Source organism: Scyliorhinus torazame, chromosome 3, assembly GCF_047496885.1.
Source record: "Scyliorhinus torazame isolate Kashiwa2021f chromosome 3, sScyTor2.1, whole genome shotgun sequence".
Lineage (NCBI taxonomy): Eukaryota > Metazoa > Chordata > Chondrichthyes > Carcharhiniformes > Scyliorhinidae > Scyliorhinus > Scyliorhinus torazame.
Window position 1 is genome coordinate 237623762 of NC_092709.1, and position 15632 is coordinate 237639393.

The window sequence follows — 15632 nt, forward strand, 5'->3', positions numbered from 1 at the left end:
AACCAGCAAGGATATGAAGGGCCGAATGGAAGCCTGCTGTACTGAAAGTATTCAACGATCACCTCATGCACTTGCTGGAGTTTGAAGAATAAAATTATCAAGACACCTTCAAAGCCACAAAAGGGGTGCAGCAAGAGACAAATAACATATTAAGTACTTTACAACAACAAGGTCCACCGAAGATGGGAATGTACTTCACCATCCACAGCCATGCCTTTTCATGTCAGGCGACCCAGACATTTGAAAAAAAAAAATTCATCTAGTTCTCACATACAGAAACAGGGCTGTATGAATGTATTATGTTAGTAGAACTATTACTCTGACTCATTTAGTGTAACCTGTGTTTACATATCAAAGTAATCAAAATAAATTTTGACATTTGTTGCAATTTATCTGGGATAGCAGTCATGGTGCCAGAATGGCAGATGCAATCAGAAGCCACATGGATGGTCAAAGAAAGAAACTCAAAGTGCACTTTGCAGTAGAGGGGGCTGTTGGAAGTTATGGTTAAGATATGTTGCTCCTAAAGAACAAGTGTAATTTTATTCCTAATCCATCGTGTTATATGTTATCTTGGAGTGGTTGTGACTGACACTGGAGTTCATTTTTCTCTCTGCACATGTCAGAAACTTACTTGATGGAGATTACAATTCAAACAATTCTGAACATTTATTTTTCTACGATGATTTCCTAAATTATGCAATCATATGAATTGTTCATCTAAATAACCAGCAGGATTCAAAATTATTATAAATTATCCAAGTATAGAGCAGATATCAGTTTGACACCATAGAGTTCTACGTGTATTTGTGTGCAGTCATTCCCAGAGCTCCAACAAAAATGTCATGCAACTGAGAAAAAAAACCCTCAAACAACCAACATATTTGGAAGGAGTATTGGGGTCAGCTGCTCCCCTGAGACTGAAGGTCAGCCCTAGAAAGGTGAAGCTTCCAACTGATGCGATTCTGCTCGAAGAGGTGGGCCTGCCTCCAATATTTCGTTACCTCAAGGTCAGAACAGTCAGGGGTGCATTTTTGGCAGGCAGGAGTTCTGGAATGTCGAGGTCACTGTGTTCTTCATGGCAGTGCAGTGCTCTATACTCCCTTTCTCATTCATCCTGTTGTGCACTGAAATATGACACCATCATTTTATAACAGATCTATTTAGATTTTCAGGTAAGAGATTAGGATGCCACATACATAATCACGACATTTTTGTGGGCTGGGATGCTTTTTGAGACTTGCCAATTATTTTGCTTTGTTGTCATGAAGGGTGGAATTTTCTGTTCTGGAGACGAAGTGCCTGGGCAGGCATGATTCCTCCTAGGCACCAGATGATCTGCTTTTCAAGTCATTATTTATGCATCAGTGAGTTTGCTCATCTAATCTCATGGCAGAGCGGGCAGTGATTCACTTGCCTGCCATTAACTCATGGGGTTGAAGGCCCTGGCGTCATATTTAAACAGGACCCACATTCACTCACTCTCTCCAATCCAGATGCAGACTGAATGTCTCTATTAGCATGCCAACCAAATATACAAAACCATCTGTACTGTTTAGCGAAACCTCCCTTGAGCTTTCAGGACAGGCGAAGGTCCAAAGCCTTCTCCCTGGCAACTTTCATGACCTCTTTTGGTCAATTTCCAAAGCCTTGCCCTCAACTGTTCAGAACAGTATTTTTTGCTCTCTCTCTCTAAGCTCCATCCAGCCACTCAAACAAAGGTTCTCTGCTGGGGTTTCCAGGCTTGAACCCATCAGCATTATCTTGGCTGTTTGATTGCCCACTCCTGTTTATACAAAAGAACAGAGCCATGCTATTGATATGCAACTAACCTCCATTAGATAAAGAGGCAACCAGGCTCTGTAATGGGCGAATAGCTGGTCATACATGAGTGTCCCGAAGAACAATGGATCTGGGGCATCCTGCCCATTCCCACTAGCGAGTTTAAGTCTGACTGGGACAATGTAACTCTGCCAGGCGTGGGTGTATCCCTCTGACTCTGTGCTGGCAGTTTTCTCCTCAGTCTGTTTAACCCCTAAATTGCCTTCTACATTGGGGTCTCATTTTTGGACCCAATTTCCGAATTTTCCTTGCATAATATGATTACACTCTACCTTTGTCAATACCATCTCCCCCACCCAGTCATGCATCTGTGTTCCACTCTTCCTTCCTGTGCTCCCATGCCTCTATATTCCCTCTCACCGCTGGTATTGCCTCCTGCTTTGGCCCAGCTTCTGACAAGCACCAAGATCTTCCAGCACTGCTGTTAAAGGTAGGTGAAAGAACTGTCTTTATACCTCAAAGTTCTGGGTAAAGTGAAGGTCGGCTGGTTGCACCACTCACCTCAGTTGTGAATCAAGCCTTTCCAATTACCTGCTGGTGAGTTACATTTAGCGGATGAATGTCATTCCAGTGAGTTGTATTTTTTTTTTTTTTTTAATATGTTTATTCAAATTTTTCAACAAATTTTCAACAACCTCCCCCCCGCCCCCCACCCCAACAAGAAGAAAGAAACAAAAGCACAACAAGCAGAAATTATACATTGGATTTCCCCCATATACAATAACCCTCCATATAATATTTAAAAACACAAATAGGGAAAAAAAAACACCTTCACCCAAACGCCACCCCAAAAGAACCCCCCCCCCCCCCTCCTCCCCCACCTCCCCCTTGGGCTGCTGCTGCTGCTGACCTCCTCCAAACGCTCCGCGAGATAGTCTAGGAACGGTTGCCACCGCCTGAGGAACCCTTGCACAGACTCTCGCAAGGCAAACTTTATCCTCTCCAGCTTGATGAACCCTGCCATGTCATTGATCCAAGCTTCCACACTAGGGGCTTCTCATCTTTCCATAGCAGCAAAATCCTCCGCCGGGCTACCAGGGACGAAAAGGCCAGAATACCAGCCTCTTTCGCCTCCTGCACTCCCGGCTCGTCCGATACCACAAATAATGCTAATCCCCAGCTTGGCTTGACCTGGGCGTTCACCATCTTGGACATAGTCCTCGCAAAACCCCTCCAAAACCCATCCAACGCCGGGCACGACCAGAACATATGGATGTGATTTGCCAGGCTCCCCGAGCACCTTCCACATCTGTCCCCCACCCCAAAGAACCTACTCAACCTCGCCCCTGTCATATGCGCTCTGTGAGTAACTTTGAACTGTATTAGGCTGAGCCCGGCACAAGAGGAGGAAGAATTAACCCTACTCAAGGCATCGGCCCACAGACCCTCATCTATCTCCTCCCCACGCTTCTCCTCCCACTTGCCCTTTAACTCCTCCACCGAGGCCTCCTCCTCTTCCTTCAGCTCCTGGTAAATCACCGAAACCTTACCTTCTCCAACCCACACACACGAAATCACCCTGTCCTGAATCCCACGTGCCGGAAGCAGCGGGAATTCCCTCACCTGCCGCCTCACAACCGCCCTTACTTGCATGTACCTGAAAGCGTTTCCCGGGGGTAGCCCAAACTTCTCCTCCAGCGCTCCTAGGCTCGCAAACGTCCCATCGATGAACAGGTCTCCCATTCTTCTAATCCCTGCCGGATGCCAGCTCAGAAACCCCCACCCATCCTTCCCGGGACGAACCGATGGTTCTCCCGAATCGGGGACCAAACCGAGGCTCCCACCTCGCCCCTGTGTCGCCTCCACTGCCCCCAGATCTTCAGCGTCACCGCCACCACTGGACTCGTGGTGTACCTTGTCGGCGAGAGTGGCAGCGGTACCGTCACCAGCGCCCTCAGGCTTGTGCCCACATAGGACGCCATCTCTAGCCTCTTCCACGTCGCCCCCCCTCTCCCTCCATTACCCACTTACGGATCATCGTCACATTGGCTGCCCAATAATAGCCACACAAATTCAGCAGCGCCAACCCCCCCTGTCCCTGCTATGCTCCAGAAACACACTCTTCACCCTCGGGGTCTTATTCGCCCACACAAATCCCATGATGCTCCTGCTTACCCATTTGAAAAAGGCCTTGGGGATCAAAATGGAAAGGCACTGGAACACAAAGAGAAACCTCAGGAGGACCGTCATTTTGACCGACTGCACCCTACCAGCTAGTGAGAGTGGCAGCATATCCCATCTTTTAAAATCCTTCTCCATCTGCTCCACCAACCACGTCAAATTGAGCTTGTGCAGGGCCCCCCAACTCCTAGCTACTTGGATCCTTAGGTACCGAAAGCTCCTTTCCGCCCTCTTCAGCGGTAGCTCATCTATCCCCCTTCCCTGGTCCCCTGAATGCACCACAAAGAGCTCACTCTTCCCTACGTTGAGTTTATACCCCGAAAAGTCCCCAAACTCCCTAAGGATCCGCATGACCTCTGCTATCCCCTCCACTGGATCCGCAACATACAACAACAGGTCATCGGCATACAACGACACCCGGTGTTCCTCTCTCTTCTCTCTCCCCCCCCTCCATTCCCTGGACTCCCTCAGTGCCATGGCCAGTGGGTCAATTGCCAGTGCAAACAACAAGGGGGATAAGGGGCACACCTACCTCGTCCCCCGGTACAGCCGAAAGTACTCCGACCTCCGCTGGTTCGTAGCCACACTCACCACCGGGGCTCTATATAGCAGCCTGACCCAACTGATGAACCCGTCCCCGAACCCAAACCACCGCAACACTTCCCAAAGATACTCCCACTCCACCCGATCAAAGGCCTTCTCCGCGTCCATAGCTGCCACTACCTCCGCTTCCCCCTCCACCAAGAGCATCATAATCACATTAAGGAGCCTCCGCACATTTGTATTTAGCTGCCTACCCTTCACAAATCCGTCTGGTCCTCATGAATCACCCCCGAGGGACTTCCGGGTGCAGCTATGCAGAGCTAGGTCGCATATTCGGTAGCTCCCGCTTGGAACGGACTTTTGAGCTCTTTTACAGGGCCCCCACGGCATTTGTTTGACATTTCCCAGTGTGGGAAGAAGACTGCAACATTCCCCTGACAGTGTCGCCCAGGAATTTTATGTCTTTTGGCTACCAGACCCGGCAGAAACAGTAAAAGATTTGGCTGTAACTGCAGGATAAACAGGGCCTCTTCCAACATGCAGGCGGGGGAAGGGCAAGCTTAAAGCTGCAAACTGACCTGAGGACCTTTATCAAAGTTGAATTCTAACAGCAGAGGGAACAACTGTGAAACGATCTCACCAAGGCCACTGAAGAAGCGGGGACGAGGCTTCCGGTGGCGGCCATGGAGGAGTAGGTCGCGCATTCGGCAGCTCCCGTCTGGAATGGACACTTAGACCTTTTTCAGGAGTTTCCACAGACATTTTGGGGTAGATTGGTGAAGCGAATACTGCCAAAAGGATTCCCTCTCGAGACTTCCGGTTGCGGCTATGCGGAGCTAAGTCGCACATTCGGCGGCTCCCGCAAAAACGGACTTTTGGGCTCTTTTCTGGCCCCCAAGGGCACTTTTTCAACGTTGCCCGGTGTGGGATGAGTTAATAATAGCTCCCCATCAATATATGGCTTTAATTAGGAGCGGGGCGACAGAAAAGGTGGTGGTGGACCAGAAGAGGGGAGGGAAGAAGGACAAAATGGCGGCGGGCGGAGACCAGGCAGCGTGGAGGCAGTGGGCGGAGGAGCAACAGGAGGGTATCCAGCGCTGCCTCAGAGAGATTAAAACGGACCTGCTAGAGCCGATGAAGGCTTCTATTGATAAGCTGCTGGAGACACAGACGGCCCAGGGGGTGGCGATCCGAGAGGCACAACAAAAGATCTCTGTCAATGAGGACGAGATCTTAGCCCTGGCGGTAAAGGTGGAGGCGCACGAGGCGCTCCACAAGAAATGGCAGGAGCGGTTCGAGGAGATGGAGAATCGGTCGAGGCGGAAGAATCTGCGGATTCTGGGCCTCCCGGAGGGGCTGGAGGGGCTGGATGTGGGGGCCTATGTGGTCACCATGTTAAACTCGCTGATGGGAGCGGGGTCCTTCCAGGGGCCCCTGGAGCTGGAAGAGGCCCATAGAGTGTTGGCGAGGAGGCCCAAGGCTAACGAGCCTCCGCGGGCGGTGCTGGTGCGGTTCCATCGGTTCGTCGATCGGGAGTGTGTGCTCAGGTGGGCCAAGAAGGAGAGGAGCAGCAGGTGGGAGAACGCGGAGGTTCGGATATATCAGGACTGGAGTGCGGAGGTGGCGAAGAGGAGGGCCGGGTACAATCGAGCGAAGGCGGTGCTGCACAGGAAGGGGGTGAAGTTTGGCATGCTGCAGCCGGCGCGACTGTGGGTTACCTACAAGGACCGGCACCATTATTGTGAGTCTCCGGAGGAGGCGTGGGCCTTTGTTCAGGCCGAGAAGCTGGACACCGACTGAGGGTCGGGATGGGCGATTGGGGACTGTGGTGGATATGTTATGCCTATTTTTGGTTCGGTGGGGGGGCCTCTGCATTGTTTTGGGTTTCTTTTTCTCTGTGTTGTTCTCTTTCGGGTTGGGGAGGGTGGATGGGGCGGGTTGGGCACTGTTTTGGTTGGTGGCGGGGCCTGGTAGGTGGAGAGCGCGGGATTTTCTTCCCGCGCCGAAGACTGGGTGGGGTGGGTCCGGGGCGGGGAAGCGAGGATTGTTTCCCACGCTTAGAACGGAGGGGGAGAGCCTGTGAATGGGGAGCGGGAGAGGAGGGTGTGCCACACAATGGGAGGAGTCGAAGGGGAGGCGGGAGTGGCCGGGGTCAGCAGGAGTCAGCTGACTTGCAGAAGTGCAATGGGGGGAGTAAACCAGCTAGGATGGGTCCTAGCCGGGTGAGGGGGAATCGAGTTGCTGCTGATAAGATCAAGGAGGAGCTGGAGCGAGTGGGGTGGGTCGAGACGGGGATATGCCGCTGTGGGGAACGGGCCGGGTGTGGGCTGCGGGCGCGTGGCTGGCCGAGGAGGGGTCATGGCTAGTCGGCGGGGGAGGGGGGCGGGTAGCCCCCTGATCCGACTGATAACCAGGAATGTAAGGGGACTGAATGGGCCGGTTAAGCGGGCCCGCGTGTTCGCGCACCTGAAGGGGCTCAAGGCGGATGTGGTTATGCTCCAGGAGACACACCTGAAGGTGGCAGACCAGGTAAGACTGAGGAAAGGGTGGGTAGGTCAGGTGTTTCACTCGGGGCTAGATGCCAAAAATCGAGGGGTGGCGATCTTGGTGGGAAAGAAGGTGTCATTCGAGACGTCGAGCATTGTGGCAGATAATGGCGGTAGGTACATAATGGTAAGTGGTAAGTTGCAGGGAGAGAGGGTGGTACTGGTCAATGTGTATGCTCCGAACTGGGACGATGCGGGTTTTATGTGGCGTATGTTGGGTCGGATCCCAGACTTGGAAGTGGGGGGCCTGATAATGGGGGGAGACTTTAACACAGTGTTGGATCCTGCACTGGATCGCTCCAGGTCTAGGACGGGTAGGAAGCCGGCGGCAGCTAGAGTGTTGAGGGGATTTATGGACCAAATGGGAGGGGTGGACCCTTGGAGATTTGCAAGGCCAGGGGCTAGGGAATTTTCATTCTTCTCACATGTCCATAAGGCTTATTCTCGAATTGACTTTTTCATTTTGAGTAGGGCGCTGATAGCGAGAGTAGAGGATACTGAGTATTCGGCAATAGCCATTTCGGACCACGCCCCGCATTGGGTGGACTTGGAGATGGGGGAGGAGAGGGACCAGCGCCCGCTGTGGCGCTTGGAGGTGGGGCTGTTGGCGGACGAGGAGGTGAGCAAGCGGGTCCGAGGAAGTATAGAGAGGTACTTGGAGACCAACGACAACGGGGAGGTCCGAGTGGGGATGGTATGGGAGGCACTGAAGGCGGTGGTGAGGGGAGAGCTGATCTCCATCAGGGCCCACAAGGAGCGGAGGGAGCGGGGGGAGAGGGAGAGGCTGGTGGGGGAGATGGTGAGGGTAGACAGGAGGTATGCGGAAGAACCTGAGGAAGGATTGTTGAGGAAGAGGCACAGCCTCCAGGCCGAATTCGACCTGGTGACCACCAGGAAGGCGGAGGTGCAGTGGAGGAAGGCCCATGGGGCGATCTACGAGTATGGGGAAAAGGCAAGCCGGATGCTGGCGCATCAGCTTCGGAAGCGGGACGCAGCTAGGGAGATCGGGGGAGTTAAGGACAGGGGAGGGAGCGTGGTGCGGAGTGGGGTTGGCATCAATGGGGTCTTCAGGGACTTCTACGAGGAATTGTACCGATCCGAGCCCCCACGGGAGGAGGGAGGGATGGGCCGTTTCCTGGACCAATTGAGGTTTCCAAAGGTGGAAGAGGGACTGGTGGCGGGACTGGGGGCCCCGATTGGGCTGGAGGAGCTGATCAAAGGGATAGGAAGCATGCAGGCGGGGAAGGCACCGGGGCCGGACGGTTTCCCGGTCGAGTTCTATAAAACATATATGGACCTGTTGGGCCCGCTATTAGTTAGGACCTTCAATGAGGCAAGGGAGGGGGGGCTTTACCCCCGACGATGTCCCGGGCACTGATCTCCTTGATCCTGAAGCGGGACAAGGATCCCCTGCAATGTGGGTCTTCCAGACCGATTTCCTTGCTGAATGTAGATGCCAAGGTGCTGGTGAAGGTCTTAGCCACGAGGATTGAGGATTGTGTGCCGCAGATCATCCATGAAGACCAGACGGGGTTTGTGAAGGGGAGACAGTTGAACGCGAATGTGCGGAGGCTTTTGAACGTTATCATGATGCCGGCGAGGGAGGGGGAGGCGGAGATAGTGATGGCGATGGACGCTGAGAAAGCCTTCGATAGGGTAGAGTGGGGGTACCTGTGGGAGGTGCTGAAGAGGGTCAGGTTTGGGGAGGGGTTTGTCAGGTGGGTTAGGCTGTTGTATGCGGTCCCGATGGCGAGTGTGGCCACAAATAGGAGGAGGTCCGAGTACTTTCAGTTGCACCGAGGGACGAGACAGGGGTGTCCCCTGTCCCCCCTGCTCTTCGCACTGGCGATTGAACCCCTGGCTATGGCACTGAGAGAGTCGAGGAACTGGAGGGGGTTGGTGCGGGGTGGGGAGGAGCATAGGGTGTCGCTTTATGCGGACGACCTGCTGCTGTATGTGGCGGACCCGGTGGGAGGAATGCCAGAGGTAATGAGGATCCTTAGGGAATTCGGCGACTTTTCGGGGTACAAGCTCAATATGGGGAAGAGCGAGCTGTTCGTAGTTCAGCTAGGGGACCAGGAGAGGGGGATTGGCGAGCTCCCACTAAAAAGGGCGGAGAGGAGCTTCAGATATTTGGGGGTCCAGGTGGCCAGGAGCTGGGGGGCCCTGCATAGGCTTAACTTTACAAGGCTGGTGGAGCAAATGAAGGAGGAGTTCAAGAGGTGGGACGCGTTGCCGCTGTCCCTGGCGGATAGGGTGCAGTCAATCAAAATGACGGTGCTCCCAAGGTTTTTGTTCCTGTTCCAGTGCCTCCCCGTTTTTATCCCGAAGGCTTTTTTCAGGCGAGTTATCAAGAGTATAATGGGGTTTGTGTGGGCGCGAGGTTACTCCGAGGGTGAGAAGGGTGTTCCTGGAGCAGAGTAGAGATAGGGGGGGCTGGCGCTGCCCAACCTCTGTGGGTACTACTGGGCCGCCAATGCGACAATGGTGCGCAAGTGGGTGATGGAGGGGGAGGGGGCTGCATGGAAGAGGCTGGAGATGGCGTCCTGTGTGGGTACGAGTCTGGGGGCGCTGGCAACGGCGCCGCTGCCGCTCCCTCCAAGGAGGTATACCACGAGCCCGGTGGTGGTGGCGGCCCTCAAGATTTGGGGGCAGTGGAGGTGGCATAGGGGGGAAGTTAGGGCCTCGGCGTGGACCCCATTACGGGGGAACCACCGGTTCGCCCCAGGAAGAACAGGTGGAGGGTTTTCGGGGTGGCACAGGGCAGGGATACGAAAGTTGGGGGACCTGTTTGTGGACGGGAAGTTCGCGAGCTTGGGTGAGCTGGAGGAGAAGTATGGGCTCCCCCCGGGGAACACCTTCAGGTACTTACAGGTAAGGGCGTTTGCCAGACGGCAGGTGGTGGAATTCCCACGGCTACTGCCACACACAGTACAGGACAGGGTGCTCTCGGGGGGGTGGGTGGGAGTGGGGAAGATCTCGGAAACTTACCAGGTGATGCAGGAGGAGGAGGAGGCCTCGGTGGTGGAGTTGAAAGGTAAGTGGGAGGAGGAGTTGGGAGAGGAGATCGAAGAGGGGATGTGGGCAGATGCCCTAGGGAGGGTGAACTCTTCCTCTTCGTGCGCGAGGCTCAGCCTCATACAGTTTAAGGTGCTGCACAGGGCACACATGACCGGGACAAGGATGAGCAGGTTCTTTGGGGGTGAGGACAGGTGTGTTAGGTGCTCAGGGAGCCCAGCAAATCACACCCATATGTTCTGGGCATGCCCAGCGCTGGAGGAATTTTGGAAGGGCGTAGCGAGGACGGTGTCGAGGGTGGTAGGATCCAGGGTCAAACCGGGCTGGGGGCTCGCAATATTTGGGGTGGCAGAGGAGCTGGGAGTGCAGGAGACGAAAGAGGCCGGTATTCTGGCCTTTGCTTCCCTGGTAGCCCGGCAGAGGATTCTTCTTCAGTGGAAGGACGCGAGGCCCCCAAGCGTGGAATCCTGGATCAACGATATGGCAGGGTTCATTAAATTGGAGAGATTATTTAGGCACGGGGGGGGGGGAGGGGTTTGGGGGGTTGCTTTTTTAGATTGTGTTTTGTACTTAACCCTGTTGGGTTCTTTTTTCTTTCTCATTTTGTTATTGATATTTTATGAAAATTATTTTTTTTTAAATGAATCACCCCCAAGACACAGTCCTCAATTCTCATAGCCAGCACCTTTACCAGCAACTTAGCATCAAGATTGAGGAGCGAGATCGGCCTCTACGATCCACATTGCAATGGATCCTTGTCCCGCTTCAAGATCAACAAAATCAGCGCCCTGGACATTGTTGGGGGTAAGGTACCCCCCTCCCTCGCCTTGTTAAAAGTCCTCACTAGCAACGGGCCCAGCAGGTACACGTATTTCCTGTAAAATTCAACCGGGAACCCATCCGGCCCTGGGGCCTTCCCCGCCTGCATGCTCCCCAATCCTTTAACCAGCTCCTCCACCCCAATCGGTGCCCCCAAACCAGCCACCTCCTCCTCCTCCACCCTCGGGAACCTCAGCTGATCTAGGAATCGTCGCATCCCCTCCTCCCCCGCTGGGGGCTCAGACCTGTACAGATCCCCATAGAAGTCCCTAAATACCTTGTTTATTCTCACCGCACTCCGCACCGTATTCCCCCCTCTATCCTTAACTCCACCAATCTCCCTCACTGCCTCCCTCTTACGAAGCTGATGTGCCAGCATCCGACTCGCCTTCTCCCCATACTCGTACGCCGCCCCCTGCGCTTTCCTCCACTGTGCCGCTGCTTTCCCCGTGGTCATCAGGTCGAATTCCGTCTGGAGGTTCCGTCGCTCCCTAAGTAGCCCCTCCTCGGGACCTCTGCATAACTCCTGTCCACCCTTAAAATCTCCCCCACCAACCTCTCCCTCTCCCTCCCCTCTCTCTTCTCCCTGTGGGCCCTAATGGAGATTAGCTCTCCCCTGACCACCACCTTCAACGCCTCCCAGACTACCCCCACCTGCACCTCCCCATTGTCGTTGGCCTCCAAGTATCTTTCAATACACCCCCGCACCCGCCCGCACACCCCCTCATCCGCCAACAGTCCCACATCGAGGCGCCACAGCGGGCGCTGGTCCCGCTCCTCTCCCAACTCCAGCTCCACCCAATGCGGGGTGTGGTCCGAGATGGCTATGGCCGAATATTCCGTTCCCTCCACTTACGGGATTAGCGCCCTACTCAAAATGAAAAAATCTATCCGGGAGTAGGTTCTATGTACGTTGGAAAAGAAGGAAAATTCCCTGGCCAGCGGCCTGGCAAACCTCCATGGATCCACTCCCCCCATCTGGTCCATAAACCCCCTGAGCACCTTGGCCACAGCCAGCCTCTTACCCGTCCTGGGCCTAGACCGGTCCAGTGCTGGGTCCAGCACCGTGTTGAAGTCCCCCCCCATTATCAAGCTTCCTACCTCCAGATCCGGAATCCGACCCAGCATGCGTTTCATAAATCCGGCATCATCCCAATTCGGGGCATATATGTTCACCAGTACCACCCGCACCCCCTGCAACCTACCACTCGCCATCACATATCGACCTCCATTATCCGCTACAATATTCAGTGCCTCGAACGACACCCGCTTCCCCACCAGTATTGCAACCCCTCTGTTCTTCGCATCCAGCCCTGAATGAAAGACCTGCCCTACCCATCCCTTTCTCAGCCTAACCTGATCTGCCACCTCCTGGAGCATAACCACGTCTGCCTTCAGTCATTAAGTGCGCGAACACCCGGGCCCTCTTGACCGGCCCATTCAGGCCCCTCACATTCCAAGTTATCAGACGGATAGGGGGGCTACCCCCCCCACCCCCCCCCACCCCCCCGCCGACTAGCCATCTCCTTTTCTAGGCCAGCCACGTGCCCGTGCCTCCCGCACCCTCCAGTCCCCCAGGCAGCGGACTCACGCCCCGACTACCTCTCCTACTTCCAGCTCCCCTTTGGCCAATGCAGCAGCAACCCAGTTTCCCCCCCCCCCCTCCAGCCCGCTAGATCCTCATCTAGCCATTTTGTTCCGCCCATGACACTCCCGTAAGTCAGCTGACTCCTGCTGACCCCGCCCTCTCCCGCCATTCCATCGACCCCCCAGTGTGAGAATCCCCCCACCCCCTGGCAGTCAGTGTGCGCTCCTCTCCAGCACCGCCCTTCCCCCCGGCCCCGCCCCCATCCTTCCCTAACGCGGGAAAAAGTCCGCGCTTTCCTGAGCCGGCCCCGCCCCCCTTGGCGCAGCTCCTTTTTGCGGCCTTACCCCAACTCCCCATCCCCGGGCCTCCACCCCCCCCTCTTCCTCCGCGGGGCCCTGCCCCTCCAACTCCGACGCACACACTCTCCCACAGCCCCCACATCAAATCCATTCACCCATCCCCACCCAGCACCAAACCAAAAAGAACCAACTGAGTCCAACTTTTCAGTCTGTATAAAGATCCATGCCTCATCAGGCGTTTCAAAATAGTGGTGCTGATCTTGGAACGTGACCCACAATCGCGCTGGCTGGAACATCCCGAACTTCACCCCCTTCAGATGGAGCACCGCCTTAGCCCGGTTAAAACCAGCCCTCTTCTTAGCCACCTCCGCACTCCAGTCCTGGTAAATTCGGATCTCCGTGTTCTCTCACCTGCTGCTCCGCTCTTTTTTGTCCCATCTCTGGACACACTCTCTGTCCATAAAGCGGTGGAACCTCACCACTACAGTCCTTGGCGGCTCATTGGCTTTGGGTCTCCTTGCCAGGACCCAATGAGCCCCATCCAGCTCCAGAGGCCTCGGGAAAGCTCCCGCGCCCATCAGCGAATTGAGCATCGTGCTCATATATGCCCCGGCATCGGGCCCCTCCACTCCTTCAGGGAGACCCAGAATCTGAAGATTCTTCCTCCTCGACCTATTCTCCAGGTCCTCAAATTTTTCCGCCCACCTCTTGTGCAGAGCCTCATGCGCCTCCACCTTCACCGCCAGGCCCAAGATCTCGTCCTTGTTCTCCGAGGCTTTTTGCCGCACCTCCCGGATCCTTGGGCCTTCTGGGTCTCCACAAGCTTCTCAATCGCCGCCTTCATTGGCGCCAGCATTTCTGTCCTCAGCTCCGCAAAGCAGTGTTTAAGAAACTCCTGCTGCTACTGCGCCCACGCTACTTGGTCTCCACCCACTGCCATCTTGCTTTTCCTCCCTCGCACTTTCCGCTGCACCAGGATCACTTTTTTAACCGCTCCATTCCTGGCCCAATCCATATAGTGTCGGGGGAACCTTGCTGTCATCTTCCCACACTGGAAGCCGTCGAGCAATTGCCGTTGGGGCCCCTCTGAAGAGCCCAAAAGTCCGTTCCCGGCGGGAGCTGCCGAACGTGCGACATCCCTAGGCATAGCCGCAACCGGAAGTCGTGAGTTGTATTTTCAAAGAGCATTCATGATATGCAAATTGATACAAACATGGTTCCTGACATGGATCAGTGGGAAGTCTTTCACCCACCTTGAAAGTCTGGAGAACAAAATTCCAACTATTTTCCTGACGGTGGGAAACTGACTTTTGCCATCACTCCACATTTTGTGCCCCCGCACGCTGCGGGTCCTGTAACTGGCTGGAATGCAAAATTCCACCCATAGTGTCAGAAAACACCCCTGACATGCTCCTTTAAATACTGCTGCGGGTTATATGTATCTTTGTGACTCTAGCTCTCGTTCATCATAAAATTAACTCTATTATCTTCCTGATAAGTTCTGAAAAAAGACCTACTTGTGAAGGATCTTTAATGATTACAGCAGCATCTATAGATCTATATCTGCAATAAACATGATATCTGCTTTTAAAGGTAATGATGTCTCTACGCTATTCGAATGAAATGACCTTGGAAGTAACATTTTGACTTATGGGCATTACAACATCTCAGACAATTGCACAATGATAAATACATGTTTTGAATATTAGTTCACAGCTTGTGGACATAGCTGGCAAGACCAGCATTTAATCTTCATTCTGAATTGCTCCAGGTGATGAGCCACTTCCTAGAACTGCTCTCACCCTGGTGATGTAGGTACAACCAGGGTGCCGAAAGGGATTCTGATCCAGCGACACTGAGCAACATTATATTGAAAAGCCGAGGTGATGTGTGACTTGGAGGACAACTTGTAAGTGGGGCTGTTCCATATGCTCTTGTTTTCTAATAAGTGGTTGAGGCTCACAATTTGGGAAGGTCTGGTGAAGGAGCCTTGATGAATTGCTGCAGTGCATCCAGTAGATGGTAGACACTGCGACTACTGTCTGGCGCTGGTGAAGTGAGTGAAAGCTTAAGGTGATGACTGGGTCCCATTTAAGCAGATTGCTATGTCCTGATTTTGTTAGAGCTTCTTGAATGTTGCAGCTGCACTCTTCCAGGCATGGGACGTATTCCATCACACTCTTGACTTGTGTTTTGTAAATGGGGGACAGCAGAATTCCCAGCCTCTGACTTGTTCTTGTAGACACAATATTTACATGGCAGATTCAGTTAAGGTACTGCTCAATGGTAACCCAGAGTATTGATTGTGGGGATTCAGCAATGGTAATGCTATTAAATGTTGAGGGGAGGTGGTTAGATTCTCTATTATTGGAATTGGCCATTGCTTGGCACATGCTTAATGAAAATGTTAATTTCCACTTGTCATTCCAAGCTGGAATGTTGTGCAGGTCTTGCTGCATAGGGACATGGACTCCATCAGTACCTAAAAGCAGTCACAAAATGGTGCTGAACATTGTGCAATCATTAGCAAGCATCTCCCCTTCTAACCTTATGATGGAAGGAGGGTCATTGATGAAGCAGCTGAAGGTGGTTTGACCCAGGACACTACAAGGTAGTGATGTGCTGGAACTGAGATGATTGGCCTCCAACAACCACAACCACCTTCATTTTGGGATAGGCATTAATACTTTGTATTGGTATGGTCCTAGGCCCAGCTGATGCTACTGGACAGATCATATTCCAGAGGGGAACCTAGCTTGATAGATCCTAACACTCTTTTAGAAACCATGAAGGAAAGTTATGGAACAAATTCACAGGAGTCTGCGAAAGAACTTTAAACACAAACAGTAAAACATT